A 19,020-nucleotide genomic window follows, 5' to 3' on the forward strand; every position below is an offset into this window, starting at 1 on the left:
ATAAAATAATATATATAAAATAGAACACAAAAACATCATAGTTTTAGATATACATGTTTTGTGGAAGCCCCTTGGTCCAGTGGTGTGACCAAGGGTTCATTAATGCTTCTACACCAAGAGGTCTGAGTTTCAATTCCCGGAGAAGGCGAAATTATGCGAATTATAGGAGAAAAGACTTACAAGAGATCTGCAGCATGACACAAGGAGTACCGTCAAGCAAGGATTCCATAGGGCGGATGTAGAATCGTCGGCGTTAATCCTCATACGGCAGGTAGAATTGTCGGCTGTAGAATCGTCTGTAATATTTATCATAGTTGTAATAACATAATTATCCAGCGCTAAAAAATAGATATTCATGTTTTTAATTCGAGTATTAATCGGTTCTTATCGGATCCGGTCTATTCGGGTCGGTTCTTTTTGGGTTCGGGTCGGGTTCAGGTATTTAGGATCTGAAAAGAACATAACATACCTAATTCCATCAAATTTAGTTGATATTTGTCATATATATCTAAAAATTTTACAAAATAACTTAAATGAAACTATTAATAATTAAAATAAAATATTTTGAAACTCTAAATTTTACATTTTAAAGCTTCATATTAATTAAAAAATATTAAAAAATAATAACAAATATTAACAAAAGATATTTCAACTAAATAATAAAATAATATATATAAAATAGAACACAAAAACATCGTAGTTTTAGATATATATGTTTTTAATTTCGGGTACAAATCGGTTTTTATCGGTCCGGTCTATTCGGGTCGGTTCTTATCGGGTCCCCGGAACTTGATTTGCATTTTTGCTTTGTTTTCTCTATACAATAGATCTACTTTTAAAAAAGAAAAAGACTGGTGACTGGTGGTATCTCTTTCAACACCACAGCACCTTTGACTCACATTGATGAGAAGCTCTGTTATCAAATCCTGTATGAATACAAAATCCACAATGCTGAGGTACGATGTTCCAACTTTCATCTTGTATCCGTTCAGTCTCAGACAAGCTTCTCGAGGGTTTTGTTTGAGTGTTACAAGTAGAATTCTGAAATATTTCAGACAGACGTCTAAATGAATTTGTTTCCTCGTTTCCGTACTGGATTGGTTAATTTTATTATGTGATTCAGTTAGTGGCTATGATCGCTTTGACTTTGTCTGATTTGAGAAACCCATCACGTCAATAACGTCACGTTTATGCATGTGTGCTCAGGAATGTTTACTTACTCGGTACTTAGATCAAGTATCGGGTTTAGTTTATTGATTTTGATTATTGCTTCAGAATCATTGTAACTTTATCCATTTGGCTGTTTTTGATTGATTGCATAAGATTCGAGTCTTGAGTCAGAGTTTGAACAACATAATTGATTACTCTCTGTGTTTGATTGTTGCAGAATTATATGTACAAGTAAAAGATAGTGTTCAGGGTCAATGGGAATATCTGCAAGATTTCAACTTCAGTAATCTCGTTATTAAACTCGGGTGGATGATAGTAGTTTGATAATGAGAAGGATTTGTATTATATTGGGAATCTATAGGAGGTATGTAGCTTGTTGTGGATCTCTAGATTCTAGACTTGTATATATTTCACTTCATTATTACCGTTTAGTTTCATTGTGCTTCATTGTATGAAACAGGGGAGGAGACTTCGTTGTATGAAACAGGGGAGGAGACTGGAGAACAGGAGGAACATGTCACATTGGAGACATTGCCTGATATTGTGATCGGCTCAAGCTCCACTGATGAATACTGTGAACCGCTCAAGTTACTTCCGTTTTGAGTCAACGCTTGTCCTTGTTGGTCTCACAACACCCCTCTTGATTCTTCCGCCACTGCCTCATCCCTCGTTTGTGCTGCTTCTCATTCCTATTGGGATTGTGTGTTGCTTACGGTTCTTGATATAAAAACGTCTTCTTCTTCTAATGCAAAACATGTAACAAAGAACTTATATCTAACGAACCAAAAATGGCAGTTTTGTCTATTGTTACACAAGGTTTCAGGGCAAAAAAATTTGTATAACTATTTCATTTGTAAAACTTGTTATATGAGTACACAAATACATGAATTTGTCAATAGTAATGGTCCGAAGATGGGATCAGATGTGAAAATGGTAGGGAAAGATATACATTAGAATTCGGCCAAAAAAATCACGTACTTTGCACGAATTGCCAAAAAAAACCTGGACATATTGGCTGGTCAATAAAACACTGAACTTTTGTTGACTTTTTTAGTTTATTAAAAACTTACGATTGACTGGCCAGATTAACACACTGTTAACTGAGTTAACAGATAATTTAGACGACATTAAGTTGACGTTAATTTTGGGTGTTAAAGTATACGACGTCGTTTTATATATCTTTGTTATTAAAAATATGGGCTTCCATCGAATCGAACCCGTGCACTCGAGTTTAATGGTAAGGGTTTTTGCCACTGAACTAGTGAACTTTGCAATAGATTTACGAACAGAGTTCTTTTTATTGTCTTCGAATCCGAGTTAAATGAATCAAAAAGAAACGACGTCGTTTTCTCCTCAGATGGCTATAAACCCTAAATTCTCAAAATCATAAATCCAGAAAGAACATCGCGATTCAAACTCGATTCTCTTCAATTTCTTCCTTAAGAATCTCGATTCTCACCTTTTCTTCTTTGAGTATCGCATGATGAGTTCGGGTTGTGAGGATTCGTCTGTGAATACGATGGGTATTCGTGGTATCCCGGAGCAATGCGGCTGTGGTCGAAGAACTGAGATATACACATCAAAAACGAAGGAAAATCCAGGAAGATCTTTCTTTAGATGCCCAACGTTTCGAAATGTAAGTGTTTAATTTGACTATGGGTGCAATTGATTGTGTTTAAGAAATTGTTTGAACATAAAGCTTCAATGGCTAAGTAGTGAGAAATTGTTTGAACATAAAGATTATGTTCATGATTTGTGTCCATGATCACTTGTATAAATGGGTAGATGAAGCTGTCTACGAAGAGGTTCACGATGCATTGCCTAAAGTTGAGTGCTTTGCATCGGGTCTGAGGAAAATAAAAATGGAGATCGACAGCCTCAAAACTGTGGAGGAAGAGTTGAAAAAAGATGTCAGGAAGCTGAATGTGATCATAAAAGTGGGTTTTCTGGTGGCGTCAGTTTCTTGTCTTGTGTTGATCATGAGAAATTGGCAACTAGGAATGGGTTGTCTTTGAATTGTGATATGTCTTGTGTTGATCATGTTTGATTTGTGAAATGTGTTGTCTTTGAATAGCTACTAGGAGACTATGTTTGTGTAATTCTAATGGTTTCAGTGATTTGGACTCATGGTTTATGTAAGTCTAATGTTTTAAGACTCTGTTTATGTTATGGTTAATGTAAGACTTTGTTTACTTCATTATTGTAAATCGATCATCACACAACAAAACAGAACAAAACAGCAACCATCATCATCACACAACCATCATCATTGTTTAACAAAACAGCAAAATAAAAGAAGTACATAAACCAGAAGACACCATCATCATCACACAACAAAACATAAGCATTCCGACAGAGACAACATCATCATCACACAACAAAACAAAAGAGTAGTTCTTGTTCCAAAAGCATTTAAAATTGATCTAAGAGAACCATCTTCTCCACGCTCCTGTCTGTGATGCTTGTGAAGATTGGGGAACTTCCCATCGTGATGCTTGAGCTTGTGATGAGTGAGCTTGTGAGGATTGAGCTTGGGAGAATTGAGCTTGTGACTCTTCAAAACGTAGTCCCTGTATCATATAAATGAATTATCAATAACCTCAAAAAACTCAGACACATTACCAATAGCTAAAAAACTAAGACCCTTACCTGATATTTCCTTGGTCTGCCTCTTGGTTTCTTAGGTGGACTCGGAACAGAAGCGTTCTTACATGTATTCTTGTAGTGGCCTTCTTCTTTGCAATTAGAGCATGTCATAACTCTGTTCACACGGCTCAGCTTGGTAGTAGACCTTGTCTCATTGGCTCCCTTCTTTCTATCATGGTTTTTAGGCCTACCAGGATTGCCATTTCGATTAGGTGGTGGAATCACACCTAATCTATTGGTCTGAGGCCACTCTATCATCCCATTTACAGGACTGATCCCAACTCTTTATGTGTCTTCTTGGTGAACCTAGTCTTCCTGTCGGTAGCCATCTTAGACCTATTGTAGTTCCTAGTCATACATTGGCGCCTTATCTCCTCTGACATGTCGAGCAGAGGCTTCTTCCTAGCCTCCCTGATGGTCTTGTTGAAGGACTCACACAAGTTGTTCAGATTATCATTGCAGTAGGAGCCTATCTTGAAAAAAGCTCTAGACCAAGTCTCTGGCTTTGTCTTTATCAGAGATGCATGTGCGCCTGGATCATAGTTCTTTAGCTCGTCCATGTTGTAGTTGAACATACCAGGAGTGTAGCTCCTTGCAATGAACCAGAAGAACCTTTGTAACCTTAGATCTTTTCCACCTTTCCTCCAGTTCTCATATATATGGTGACAACACTGCCTATGCTCAACTTCTGGAAAGTATGAACTGCTTTCACTAATCCCTACAAGATCAGAAACAAAAAAAAATCAGAAACAAGAATCAAACATTCACAGAAAATCATGAAAACAAAGTGTTTACCTTTTGTTTGTCAGACATTATAACAAAGCTTTTCCCATCTTCCAATCCCAAATCCAAGGCCAAACGCTTCACAAACCAATCTCAGTTTGTATCATTCTCTATCTCCACTACAGCCCAAGCAATAGGGACAATCCTATTGTCTCCATCTCTTCTGACAGCAGCCAACAACTGTCCCCCTGTGATCTTAGGATTCAGCCTTAACCTCTCAGCAAATAGACTTGCAATTGCTGACCTCTTAAGTATCCTGGAATGCCCTGTCTTCTCACACTTATGGTCATTGACGTATGTCTTTACCATCAACTTATGTTTCCTCTTATCATAAGAACAGTAAACCATCCAGGGACATGGATCCTCATAATCTCTCATCTCAGCAGCACATTTTGCACCCATCTTCAAGCTACTGGATCTGTAGTACTTGATGTTGTATCTGGTTTTGAGGGTATACCTGAGACAAGTATGCTTGAAGTCCTCAGCATCTGAAAATGTCTTGCCAAGCTGAAGGAGCTCCTCTGGAACAATGTCTGCTCTGTAAGCTTGCGCAAGTATCATCTCCTCTTCATTCTCATCATCTGATGACACATGATCAGGGATTTTATCATCATCCTATGCATCATCATCCCCTTCGTCTTCATCAACCTCACAGTCATCATTTCTTGCTTCATCACCAAACAGTACACCCAAATCTCTACAGTTTTCTTCCTCAATGCCAGCAATACCATTTTCATTCTCTAATTCAAGCCTACTATCTTCTAATTCTCGCCTACAATCATCTTCTATATTTCCAAATTCCTCTTCTTCACTTGGAGGATTCATCTCATTTGTCTCCCTCTGGAGACATTCTTCTCTGTCATCACCATCTACCTGATTCTTCTTCGAGTTTTCAGGAGGAGACACAGTTGACCCACCAGTAACCTTCTGCTTCTTCGATTGTCTAGGAGACGGAGTTGAACCACCATATGGTGTCCCACACCTCGTAACCTTCTCCGGAGATGACACAGGCGACCCATATTGTGTCCCACGCCTCTGTAGATGCCAACATCGATATCCCTTCAACTCTTTTACTCTTCCTCGATCTCTCTGGCGATGACAAACTCACAGAAGCACCGCGTTTTCCACCCTTCTTCGCCGATCTCTTTGGTTCAGACACACTCCCATCACCACCTTTTCCACCCTTCTTCGACTGTTGAACCACTTCTTCACTCCCACCACCATTTCCATCCTTGTTCGACTGTTGAACCGCTTCTTCACTCCCGTAATCGAAAGTCCTCAACGCTCCTCCCCAAATCATTACCTCCCTTCCATTCCTTGTGAACTTCGTCTTTATCATCTCCTCACACCACGAGACTACAGAGCCTTAGGTTTTTCACAGAGAAAAATCCCCAAATCGATTTGGGTTTCTGAGAAATTAGGGTTACGTTTTGTTTTATTTCAATCATCCACATTTTTTGATCAATAAAAAGAAATATGTATGGTAATCTTCTGAAAAGTCCACTAGCTCAGTGGCAAAAAACCCCTAAGGACCACGAGTGCAGGAGTTCGAGTCCAACCAACAACAATTTTAATTAAACAAAACGACGTCGTCTTGAGATTTTGTCTTAAACAAAACAACTGGATGAAACGACGTCGTTTCACTAAATGACAGTATTTAACGGTGAGTTAACATTGTGTTAATCTGGTCTGTCAATCGTAAGTTTCTTAATAAACTAAAAAAGTCAACAAAAATTCAGAGTTTTATTGGCCAGACTCGAATACAAGTTTCTTTTGGCAATTCGTGCAAAGTTCGTGATTTTTTTGGCCGAATTCTCATTCAAGATCATAAGAGACTTAAAGTCAGAGACTGACTTACGCAATGACTCTGCCTCTTTATTTCAGGAAAAAGGTAGTGGGCTTTTACTAAACTCCTCAACAGCACAGAACACTACAATCTCAAGGCCCACTAAAGGCCCAGAATGTAGGACGTAACAGAGTCGGCGTCTCGGCAGCAACCCTGGTTCTCTTTGCATTATAAGTTTATAACAAAGAAACCTGTTTAGAATCTACGAAGAACCTCATAGCATATTTTTATTCTTCGTGATATTGACCAAATTCCTCTGTTAATTGATTCCATAGGATCGAATCTCAGGGAATGGGGATCGCGTCATCCATCCAATTTCCGCCGGCAAAACCGGAGCAAGAGAAACCGGAAGATTTCAGTGATTGGCCATATCCGATGACAGCTAATGCAGAGTTGTTGATAAAGAACATCCATGGCTTGTTCCCACCGAGAGCGGGAGAATCATCAACTGATGAAGCCGTAGAAGCTAGGTATTTCGAGTTCTTGAGAGGAGGCTGTTGCAAAGATGTGGTTAAGGCTCTGGAAGATTGTGAAGGACCTCGTAGCACTAAGTGTAAGGAGATCGCTGGGATGCTGTTCAATTGTATGTATTCTCACCCTGATTACTATCAACCGGTTATTGCTGTGTTTGAAGCTTCTGTCGAACAGTTAGACAAGGACCTTAAGGTCTTTCGTGCAAAGAAACAAAGAGAGGAGAGCTTTGAGAAAGCTAATCTCTTTAAGGGCTTTAAGAGATTCTAGGGGATGTTTTTTTTCTTCTTAATATTGGATTTCAATACTTGTTTTGTTTGTTAATATTGCTTCAGAAACATAACAGAGATCAATTAAGCTCAAACCAAAACATTAATCAACTTTGTCATTCTTATCAGCCTCCATACATGGCCATATGATATTGTTTACCCTTTTTAATGTATATTTGACCTTATCTAATAACACATCAACTCCAAGAAAACCATCTATAAGAGGAAAAAACTATGGACTTTCATTTGTAACTGTCTATATGAGAACGTAGCTGGCGCTTTTGTATTGAAGGGCCTTTTAGTAGTGTGTCATATGTACATGTGAGGACCGGATGACTGCGAAACCAATTTCTCTCAACTTGGTGATGGTCTTAAGAGATGTGGGTTCACCATCACTTGTCTAATAGTTTCCTTGGAATTGCTTGCATTCGTCTCCTGTTTTTAGGATTCCACTAGAGCACCCATCTGGTGACCCAAAAATTGAAAAAGATCCACAAATTTGAATGTACAGAGAATGATGTAACTTGTGAGAGCTAATGGAGAATTGTTGATAAAGAACATGCATGGCCTATTCGCGGGAGAATCATCAACTGATGAAGAAGCCGCAGAAGCTAGGTATTTCGAGTTCATGAGAAGAGGCGGCTGCAAAGATGTTGTTAAAGCTCTGGAGCATTTTGAAGGACCTCGTAGCACCAAGTGTAAGCAAATCATGGGGATGCTGTTCAATTGCATGTATTCTCACCCTGATTACTATCAGCCGGTTATCGCTGAGTTTGAAGTGTTTTACAAACAGTAAGACAAGGACCTCGAGGTCTTTCGTGCCAATAAACAAAGAGACGAGAGCTTTGAGAAAGCTCAGCTTTTTAAGGGCTTTAAGAGATTCTAGGGGATATTTTTTTAAATAATGGATTTCAATAGTAGCATAATAGTTTTCTTTGTTAATTTTGTTGATGCCCATGAATGTTCTTTAGCTATTTCCTCACTTGAATATGATATGTTGCTTCTGAAACATAAAAGGTTTAGACCTTTATTAATAATTTACATCTTTGTTCTTTCACTTTGTGCTTAAGATTTATACTAGAATTTGTTTTACCACTACAGTTTGATATGACTAACCCAAAATTATTTCATATCACATTTTGTGAAACATTAGTCAACTTTGTCAATCTTATCAGCCTCCATAAATGACCATATGATATTGTTTACCCTTTTTAATGTATATTTGACCTTTATCTAATAAGACATCAAAGCCAGGAAAACTATCTATAAGAGAGAAAAAAACTATGGACTCTCATTTGTAACTATCTATATGAGAACGTAGCAGTCGCTTTCGTATTGAAGGGCCTTTTAGTAGTGTGTCATATGTTGTAACATGTGAGGACCGGTTGGCTGCGAAACCAACTGCTCTGAACTTGGTGATGGTCTTGAGAGATGGTTTTGACCGTTTGGGTTCACCATCACATTGCTTGCATTCATCTCCGGTGTTGAGGATTCTACTAAAGCACACACCTGGTGACCCAAAAATGAAAAGATCCATAAATTTGACTGTACATAGATTTTTAGAAAAAGAAGAAACACTGAGAATAGAGGTGTTAGTTCCTAAAACTCTGATGGATCTACATGTGTTGGTTAAGATCTCAACGAACGAACACCGGTTTAACGTTTGTCAATTGGGTAACAAATTTTATCCTCTAAGTAGTTTTTCTTTCTATATTAACTAGAGGGTTTTTCCGGGTTACACCCGGATTTTTCCGTATAATATTATTAAATTGAATCAAACTTGTTTTTTTTAGTATTGAGATGGTTTTTTTCTGGTGAGATTGTATTGTAACTCTTTTTATATGTACAGAGTAATGCATCTCTTTTTAAAAGGATGGTTATGGTTGAAGTTCTTGATTCAACTGTTGTTATATTATTTTGGTAAATGGTGCTAAACGCAAAACTTATAGGAATGTGTGCTTACATATACAGTTACTTGTATTACTCAAAAATATTTAAACCATCGGAAAGCAAAAAACAGGTACATCTTCAGTACTCTGCTCCAGACTATATAGTAACTACCTCTATGACCATAATATTCATATAATAAGTAACTTACAAGGATTGAGGAAGCAGCAAGGCAGCTCTTTCTCTAGGATATCTGCGGTAATAGTTCCCGAAGTAAAGAAACGTAGCATAGTACCACAAAGGTGTGAAGACAAACCCCAGAAGAAAGAAATCAGCGTTGGTCTTTTAGACCGATAAAAAACGGAATAAACAAAGAGAGTACATAAGCTACTCACAAGAGCCATCCGAGTCCACAACCAAAGCAAGAAAGAGGGTTGTCAAATACTCCAGTTTCCATGTCGTCTGCATCTTGATAGCTGCATATCTCCTCTTTCCACAACCGATCGCTTCTAGTAAAAACAGAGACGCATTATCTCTTCTTAGTTCATGGTCAGTATATGTTGAAATCTTATAATTATTCTAATTTGTCAAGCACTTGTAAGCAACTGTAACACCCATTATATACTCAAGCATTTAAAGAAATATTTTGACTACATCACTGATCCCATTCTTATACGTATTGTTAGGTGAATTTACACTGGACTTTTTTTGGATCTAGACAATAATACCATACAAAAAAACTACGGTCTTTTACACTACAACAGTTTGTTAGAGGATCCGGAAGGTCTTTTACCAAAAAACTACGGTCTTTTACCATCCAAACCCATATGTGATTTTACAATAAGATCATATATTAGTCACATTCGTGAAAGAGTGATGGACCTAACAAAAAATCAGTTCGCTGCTAAACTAATACAACCTTCTACGTCCTCTTGCTCCAGTTGTGTCATCTGTAAAACCCATAGATAGGGAGACCTCTTCCTATAGGTTCTTCATCACCTGGTAGCAAAGGAACCTCCTTCTGAAGCATCAAGAGTTGGTAGATGAGGTTTGGGAAGATCAGGTTTGTATCCCAGTCTGTTTGGTGTGTCATCTCGATCACTTGGTCATCTTAATTGGCTTGCGATTGGCAACAGCATAAAGAACACATAGTCGGTTTTTCATCATTGTGTCATGGTCAGGACCTATTATATACTCAAGCATTTAAAGAAATATTTTGACTACATCACCGATCCCATTCTTATACGTATTGTTAGGTGAATTTACTCTGGACTTTTTTTGGATCTAGAAAATAATACCATACCAAAAAACTATGGTCTTTTACACTACAACAGTTTGTTAGAGGATCCGGAAGGTCTTTTACCAAAAACCTACGGTCTTTTACCATCCAAACCCATATGTGATTTTACAAAAAGATCATATATTAGTCACATTCGTGAAAGAGTGATGGACCTAACAAAAAATCAGTTCGCTGCTAAACTAATACAGCCTTCTACGTCCTCTTGTTCCAGTTGTGTCATCTGTAAAACCCATAGATAGGGAGACCTCTTCCTATAGGTTCTTCATTACCTGGTAGCAAAGGAACCTCCTTCTGAAGCATCAAGAGTTGGTAGATGAGGTTTGGGAAGATCAGGTTTGTGTCCCAGTCTGTTTGGTGGGTCATCTCGATCACTTGGTCATCTTAATTGGCTTGCGACTGGCAACATCATAAAGAACACGTAGTCGGTTTTTCATCATTGTGTCAGGGTCAGGACCTATTATATACTCAAGCATTTAAATAAATATTTTGACTACATCACTGATCCCATTCTTATACGTATTGTTAGGTGAATTTACTCTGGAATTTTTTTGGATCTAGACAATAATACCATACCAACACCACGTAGTCGGTTTTTCATCATTGTGTCAGGGTCAGGACCTGGAAGCCAGTTCAGTTCACAAACGCGGTATAGAACTTGAAAAGGATTGATTAAAGAGTTGAGACTGAACCCCGTCCATCCGGAGCATTGGCCTCCATTGAGGTGTGAGATGGCTTGCTTCAGAACAACTTCTCTCCACCCAAAAGAGTGCTTAACAGATGGTGTCATCATCAATTGGTTGATCACAGAAGGGGTAAAGCGGTACACATGTCCCCGAATGAGAGCACCTTCATCATTGAAGGGTTTGTTTGAGATAAACTCTCTAACAACTGTGGGGAAGAACAGATGCACATGCATCACAGTGTAAGACCATCCTATGCTATTGATAACCCTAAACGCATCATCTAAAGAAGGGTCCTTAGGATCTAAAGAACCCTGAAGCGCAAAGCCTCGGAGAGGAAGATAGAGGTACCCGATAGCGGCTTCGTGATTATGATGACGGCGAGAAGGACCTCCGATGGCCGGAACAGTACTGGAGAACAACCGTAGGCTTCTTTGGAGGCTCTCATCGAACGATTTGAACGGAACTTGAGGTCGGTACTGATGGCGTTCTCCGAATGAGTAATCGATCTCACTGAACCTCCGACGTCTTGTTCGATCAGTAGGGGAATGTCTCGGTTCTGTCATGGCGGTGAGTTGTGATGTGATCGCAATCGAGAGATGGAGGACGAAGGTTCCCGACTTTCCCTCGTTAAGAGGAAGGTGAAGCACTCAAACTTCCCAATTGAAATCAGAAACATTTGGGTCGTTTTCATATAAAATTGCAATTGGCCTGACCCGAGATTTAGTTGGGTTTTGGATTATTATGGTTTACTTTATTTTGATTTAATAATGGTCCAGCCCATTTCCATAATTTAAATTAAAATCATCTAATTACGTGATACGAATTATATTATATGTTTTTGTAGTTTATTTTCTTAATTCTGGAAATAACAAAATCATAAACATTCATTTTACAATTTTTTAGTTAAGTTTTATAAGGCTGGAACAATTATATGCATCTAGATAATTCCATAAAAATATCATTAAAAGTTAAGATTTCTAAAGAATGATATTAAAATATTCTATGAGTAGTATCTGTCATCTTGCTTAACTTATATAATAGTGTCTTTATATAGTTGCAACTAAAATTATTTGTTGTAGAACTATGGTAATTAAAGATGAGGAATACGGAGAATAGTTTATTTATATATTTGTAAATTATACATAAATTAATTAAATAGTAATGTTTTTTTAAAACGTACGTGACTAAATTAATAATCTCCATATCCCCTATATATTGTTTGAGAAGCATTACAACTTTTTTTTGTAACCACATGTCATCAATAGAATGATTCTTAGAATCATTCGAGAAATATGTTGTTCCATCTAATTATATAATAAGCTTTTTATTAAACTAACAATAAATTCATCATTAATGTATTTTATTATTTTCTTAAATAAAATTTACGGAATTGCCTAATGTGGCTAAAGTATATATGGCAATTAATGATTTTGAATAATAAAGATTTGATAAAAAAATAGTGTATCTTCTATCATATTTGTTTAATTTTAAACTATTAAATAAATTAAACAACCACAATAACCATATAATAAAAATTTAGATTTTTATTTATATGTTATATTTTCAATTTTTACAAACGGCTATAAATTACTAAAACTGTTAAGAGTCTCACATTCAAATTTTATGATCCATGGTTTGAAAATTTTGTTATGACAAAATACAAATGATTACAAAAATTATATAAGTAAAAAGTCTAATTTAATTAATTAGTAAGATTAATATATATATATCCTTTTAAATCAAACTATAAACCATAGAAAATATTATATTTTAGTTTCAAAATTTACTTTGAACAATTTTTTTGATAAAAGTTTTGATTTAATAGACATTAATATTAAAAATATATTAAGATATATTATCTATGTTAGTATCATTTAAATTTAATTACATATCCTATCAAATATAAAAAAAAAATTGGATTAATAAAATTGTTTTATATGTTCGCATCAATTTAATTATATATTTAATAGTTACTGAACTTTAATTATTTAATATATATTAATTATTTCATAATATGTAAAAATATTTAATACATAAAATAATTTTTATATATAATGTTGATCCCGCGCAAGGCGCAGGTCTTAACCTAGTGTATAAATTTTGTATAAACACATAAAAACTCTACTGGTGTTTTCATTATAAACTTATAAATGACAACTACCTTAAGATATTATATTTGGAATAAATATTAAATATTACAAAACTATTATAGTTTTTTTTTTTAAATGGACATACTCCGCACTACATATTCGTTACGCCATAAACAAAATTATAAACAACATACCTCCAAGTTAAAACATAGGAAGCCGGTGCCGAGCAAGTCGTTGGCTTCACTTACGATGGGCCAAAGGTTACTAATACGAACTGCTATTGGGGTTGGTGATATTTTTTGAACATGTCTGTTAGTAAATCCACTAATGCGAAAAGGTCGTCGTATCCATGGGTTTCTGTAGATGCACACATGTGTGTATAATCTTATCTCAGTAGATCATTGTTTAAAAATGGAGAGCGCTTATGAGAGAGATTATATTACCTCTTCAATGGTGAACTACTCTTCAAGGATGTCATGATGGAGACGACTCGTTTCCTCGCCGAACGCGTGAACGTGATGTTTGTCTAATGGCAAGAAGTTGAGTTTAAGGGTTTTGTTAATTAGATGAGTAAACCTCGTGGTAGCCATACGGACAATATGAGTCACGAATATGGAAAGTTAATATTGTAATTTTAGCAGCATATATAATTGTGAGAATTAAGGGAAACAAAAAAAAATTAAATCTGGAGAAATAGCAATGGCTGATCAGCGTTTTAAAATCGAAGGTTTAATCACTCAAGGTGATACTTGTGGTGGTGGTGGTCTCCGCATGAAAATAAACTATGCTAATCTTCATATAATATTAAAAGATCATAATAGAATAAGTAATTTCCTTAAATAGATAAGTAAAACCATAAGTCAAAAACTTGATTCAAATAACATAAAAGGACAAAGGTTTGAAGTTTGAAGTTTGAAATGAAAAGAAGACAAAGTCATTAAGGAAAACATAATTAAAAACATTATTTGAATGCAGCAAAAACTATCACTGCACAGGAGGATAATCTGAAGCCATATTAGCCACTCTTGGAACGCTTGGTTTCGTCTGACTCAAGAATCTCAGAGGCTTTTGTAGCCCTATCAACAACAGCATCTTCAAAGCCAAATTTATCACCCCCAGTCTTCGAAATACCATCAGATGATGCTGGAATGGAACTTCTGGTGGGAGTATCTTTGTGACAGTAATGGTCTGAGTCTTGCCTGTCAAATTATGATCCGAGACTTTCACAATGAATTTGTGTGTCTGCCCTATTGTATCAAGCAATGCTTGCGGCACCGACACGCAAGCGTCAACTCCTACGCCTTCATTAGTCTACCATTCAAGAAAAATATAAATGAGATCAAATAATACGGGTCTATGTATAGAGAGGTCGGAAGTTACCTCAAAGTAATTAGCAACTAACTCTTGAGCATGTTTCCCAGTCAACTCCTTGCCAGCATCACCAAGAATGACAAAACTGCTTGCTCACTCTTATCATAAACAGAAATCCTCGTGAGGTATCTGCAATGAAAGAAGATTAGCTATTAGCGCTGCCAAAACTTAGACGTAACTATGAGCACGACACTTACTGAGCAACGCCTGTGACTTCTCTTATCACACACTTCTTATTGTTACAAATCAAGGAGGTATGCCCTTTGACTGCCTTACTATTACATCCACCGCAGGAAATGTAATACCAAGCAGAACCCTGGACAACATCATCTATAATTGCAGTGCATTCAAACCAAGCAACCTTCATTGTGGAAAAAATAAGCTTCAGTAAATTACCAAGCGTATGGAAACGAATGTAAAGAAGCAGAACAACTCTCGTACCTTAAAAGCTTCCCGCCTGATGTATGAGAATAGCTCCTCAAGTGTCACTGGCTCAGGCTTAGTGACAACCTCAGCAGCAATCTTATTAGCAATTTCAGAGTTGGAGCTCAACCTGAAAAAGCGGAAGCCCAAAATATGTTAGAGCTGAAGTCGCAAAATTTGATTGAAAAATAACTGAATACACAAATGTCTACCACTCAAGATAGTCCTTGCTAAGCTGGACATCAGCATCCATGAACACTCGAGACGATGACATAGTAGTGAGAGCAAGTGTTCCTGACCATAACAGATGAACCAATGTGACTATACATACCAAGCTTTACCACTGTCTCATCTAATTATAGTATAATTCCCTAACAGTTATCATCTACCATAGATAAGTTATGAAATTGAGCATGATTTTTATAAGAGATATGCTGACCTCCAAGATGTTTAGGGTTAACTGTAGTGACCAACAGAACGCTCGGCGTGCTTCCATACAATTTGAATTTCTGGCAGAAGTCGGTTGCAGCCTTATCCCATAAGTAGAGCTTCATCACTGGTTCGCTACACAAGGTGGATTATGTGTTAAGGACAACACACAATGACTGCGACTAACAAATGGATAAACTTACTCATGTGTCTGAACATGAACACATAGATGACGCTTCTCTGCTATGTCAATCTCGTCAAGAACAGTATGTTCAGTGACAGTCTGCCCATTCACCAGCTTCATGTGACCAACATAATCTGAAAGAGAATAATTTAAATCCGCAAACATCAAACTTATACTACAATAATAAATCCAACGGGTCTATAAATTGTTCATCAAATGTTCAAATAGAAAAAATACACTAAATAGATAGCAAAATTATAACCTAAAGAACTAAGCGTAAACACTGACATAGTTCAACATGGCCTACTATAAAGATCACCCTTGGAGTCACAGTTGGCCTTAAACTCTTCATAGCTGTGGAACCTGAACCTATCTTCTGGAATTAGAACTGGAGGGTTCTCAAGAACATTTAAAGCAGAATTCCAGGTGAATGAGACGGTGGCGCTATGATCAGCAACTCGATACTGAACCTTGCTTCTGGATCCAAAAAAGTTGCTCAACTTATAGACGGAACCAGCTATCAGTTTATATGTCCCTACACGCCCGGCTGGAACAAAACCTTGAATGACAGTTCCTTGTAACAAAATCAAATTATCGATTAATATAAATACTTTCTCAATCGAGCAATATCAAAGCAAGAGCCAAAAGTTTTAAGATCCGTAGACAAACCTCTTCGTCGATAAGGAGCATCTCTTGTCCAATGAGGATCTTAATCTTTGGATTTCGAGCCTCCCAGAAGTGAATCAAACGAAACATCAACTCAGCTTCGCGTGGGCCGAGCGAAACATCTCTGAACAACATCACTTGATCACCATGCGCGGAGGGGAGAGCGGTAATAGCGTTTGGGTTCATCGGGTTGGCAGATGAAACATCAGTCTTCTCGTTAGGTTTCATCACAATCGCGGAAGAAGTAGTGGACTTCCCATTTGGTTTCGCAGTCGTGGAGGAGGCGACGGTCTTCTTGATGGGCTTGCGATCGCTAGAGACGGTAGAGTTGCCGGTGGGTTCCATCGGGATGAGTAAATGAGAGAATCTTATGAACTTTGATGGAGACATAAGCTAGGAAAAGAGATTTATATATAGAAAAAATATAGAAGAAGATGAAAGGAATCCATTGAATGAGTTCAATCTCAGGTTTGATTAGAGCAGTTAGTAGTGAAATTACTCGTCGAAACGAATCTGGATAGGAGAGAAATGGAAGAGGTGGAAGTCGAAAGGTGGGCGACGAACGAAATTAGGTTTACGACATACATCGCGTAACACATCTGGCCATCAGTTGCGCAATCTGGGCTTTAGACTTCAGAACAGACAGGCCGAAAACACCGGAGGCCCAAACCAAAGTAACTCATTAATGACGTGGAAGATTACTGCATTCTTACTGGCTGATTTTCTGATCCGACGTGGCATAGCTCAGAGGGCTTGATTTGTTACTTTTAGTATCGTAAGATTTACCAATTTGCTCACATAGTATATATTAACTATTGAACCAAATGTTTGAAAGTGGACATAATTGATCTTTGATTAACTTGTTATGTCTATTATAGGTAATGTACGAGAAAAACATGCATGAATTCTTGAACTAGCTAAGAATTTGTTGGAAAGAAAAGAAGCAAAGTTGCCAATAATATGTAATAAATCTTTACTCAATCAACTAACATTCACAATCAAAATTAATATTAGTGATTTAGCTATCATTTTTAATAAAAACATCACTAATGATAGATTGTAGCATCAAGATAAATATTAATGAGTAGGCATGATGGACAACTGATACTTATAGAAATAAATTAATTTACTTTTTGTATTGTCTACGAGTAAAGTATTACATATTATGGAGAGTGGAAACACAACTATTGTTTGTTCGTCTTCAATTTTCATTTGTTATAAACTTTCAATCTTCAAGAGAAGGTAAAAACTAATATTACAAAGAGAAATAAACAAAAACCCATTAAGATGGAATAATAATAATTAGAAAATCCAACTATTGAAAAATGAACTTCGATCTATTTGTTTGCCTATAAATTTTATATATAATATATAATACATAGAATTGGACTTGACTCTTTATGACTTCAATCTTAATGTATGATATAATATATATGTCAACTCCTAAAATCTAGAAAAGAAAACGTTGAGTAATGTTACCATAAGTAATTCTGTTTGTTTTCATATTTTTTTCATGTCTTCTTTGAGTGTTACAAATAATATTCTGAAATGCTTCAGAGATCTGTCGGTTTATTTGAAGCCTTTCTATATGTAAAGTAGAATTGAATATTTCAGACTTTCACATTTGTCAGTTTTTTTAAAGCCTTCTAATGGTAGTTTTGTTTTGCCTTCGCTGATAACGTCTAAATGAATTTAGTGGTGAGTATTGCAGGTGCTGTTTCGTGAGAATGCCAAAGTGGATGACTTTATCCATGTCATTGAAGGCAACCGCAAATATATTAAGTGTGTTTATGTCTACAACAAGATAGATGTTGTTGGAATTGATGATGTGGACGCCCAGCAAAATTCCATTGTTATTAGCTGCAATCTTAAGGCAAGGATGGCAAATGCTAAAACTCGAATTCGGTCCTGTTTTATTTTCCTTGTGCATTCTGATCCCTCACTGGTCTAACGGTGAATGACTGTTGCTTGAAACAGCTTAACTTAGACAGACTACTTGCAAGGATGTGGGACGAAATGGGCCTTGTAAGAGTTTACTCGAAGCCTCAAGGCCAGCAACCAGATTTCGACGAGCCTTTTGTCCTCTCATCTGTAAGTGTTCTTTCCCCTTCGTTCATATCAGTGATATCAATCTTGGATTACTTATCTGATTCATCAGGATCGAGGTGGATGCACGGTTGAAGACTTCTGTAACCACGTCCACAGAACTCTGGTGAAGGATATGAAGTATGCCCTTGTGTGGGGCACAAGCGCAAGGCACAATCCTCAAAATTGTGGTCTTTCTCAGCATCTTGAAGACGAAGATGTTGTTCAGGTTGTCAAGAAAAAGGTACACAAAAGGGAAATATTCCCATCAACACAGACTAATGACTCAAGTTTATATAATATAAATCTCTAAACCATGATGATGAGACTATATCTAAACTTATACTGTTGATTTTGGAATCTGTAGGAGAGAGAAGAAGGAGGAAGAGGCAGGTTCAAGTCGCACTCAAATGCCCCTGCTAGAATTGCAGACAGAGAGAAGAAAGCTCCTCTTAAGCAATAAACTCAGTTGATGAATGATCCCCATACACACTTCTTCACCATCCTAGTCATGGATGGTTTCAGCTGAGAAAGATTTTACTTTTTGTATCTGAATCACTAGGTGTTTTCCTGCACCATGTGTAGTAATTTTTTTTTTAAATCTAACTTATATTTAAAAATAAATTTTATTAAATTTTATAGATTTTACTTTTTTTTTACTAATATTTTCTTACTAATATTTATTATAGATTTGATATATATTAAATCTATTTGTAT

General features: G+C 36.7%; 1 pseudogene; it reads left to right on the forward strand.

The window, feature by feature from the left end:
* Positions 1 to 194: 194 nt before the first annotated feature.
* LOC106308946 lies at positions 195 to 18,766 on the forward strand (annotated as a pseudogene).
* The last annotated feature ends 254 nt before the right edge of the window (positions 18,767 to 19,020 follow it).

The sequence above is a fragment of the Brassica oleracea genome, chromosome C8 (assembly GCF_000695525.1).
Source record: "Brassica oleracea var. oleracea cultivar TO1000 chromosome C8, BOL, whole genome shotgun sequence".
NCBI classification, from domain to species: Eukaryota; Viridiplantae; Streptophyta; class Magnoliopsida; order Brassicales; family Brassicaceae; genus Brassica; species Brassica oleracea.